The sequence below is a fragment of the Echinops telfairi genome, unplaced genomic scaffold (assembly GCF_000313985.2).
Source record: "Echinops telfairi isolate 266 unplaced genomic scaffold, ASM31398v2 ScPeMD7_655;HRSCAF=1070, whole genome shotgun sequence".
In the NCBI taxonomy this organism is placed as follows: domain Eukaryota; kingdom Metazoa; phylum Chordata; class Mammalia; order Afrosoricida; family Tenrecidae; genus Echinops; species Echinops telfairi.
In genome coordinates, this window is record NW_022104553.1 from 16,736,020 (window position 1) to 16,737,201 (window position 1,182).

Sequence of the window (1,182 nt, forward strand, 5' to 3'; positions counted from 1 at the left end):
GGGACAGAGTTACACAAGTGTCCCTATAGGATCAGGGAAAGCCTCCTCCGCTTCCGGTGGACGAAATGAGCAAGGTGCGCATGCGCTGTCTCCTTTCTGAAGGCACCGCCCACACGTTCCTTTAGGCAACACCCCTCGTCTCTGGTCTCTTGCTTTAGCCCCGCCCCGCTCCGGGCCACGCCTACGTTAGAATTTAATCACTGTAAGCCCGCCCATTGCCTAACAGCCTTTCCTCTGTGCTTCCACCAAATTCCTCTGTTCTTTCTTTCCCTAAGCCCAAACCCTTCCCCATAAATCAAAAAACAAACAAACAAGCTCTGCTATTGAGTCGATTCCGACTCACAGCGACCCTATAGGGCAGATAGAATTGCCCCCGTGGGTTTCCAAGGCTAACTTCTTGCAAGAGTAGAAAGCCTCGTTCTTCTCCTGCAGAGCGGCTGGTAGTTTCAAATGGCTGACCTTGCTGTTAGCGGCCCAACGAGTAGCCACTAAACAACCAGGGCTCCACTTTCCTATGCTGTTGTTTTAGTCGGTTGCGATCCTATGCACAACAGAACGAAACACTGCACAGTCCTGCGCCGGCCTCACAATGCCCTTCTCCAGGGACGACTCTCATGACAATATCCCATAGTTTGTAAGGCTTGTCTTCTCATCCTTGTCTCTAAGGAGCATTCTGGCCTTATTTCTTGCAACACAGATCTGTTTGTCCTTTTAGCAGTCCATGGTATTTTCAATACTATTCTCCAGCCACCACAATTCAAAAGCATGGATTCTTCTTCGGTCTTCCTTATCAGCCATTCAAACCTATGGGCTGTGGCTTTTTAAAGATGTACAGCCTCGGAGATCCACAGGGACAGTTTTGTTCTGTCCTTTAGGGTCTCTGTGAATTGGGATGGACTCATAGACAATTCGTTAAAGCCCTACCTCTCAAGTTTCCCGTGGCACCATGCTCCCCGAGTTTAAGCACCACCCCTCCTCCCTAGAGCATTTAAACTCCAACCTTTTCTTAATGTGTGAGACAGTTCTGACTCATCCCTATACTTTTGCTGTAATTTAGGTGCCCTCTGGTTTGTACCTAACTCATAGCGACCCTATATACATCAAAACACTGCCCCATTCTCACAATTGTCCTATTTGAGCTCATTTCACGCCCCTCCTGCATGCATGGCACTCAGTTACCTC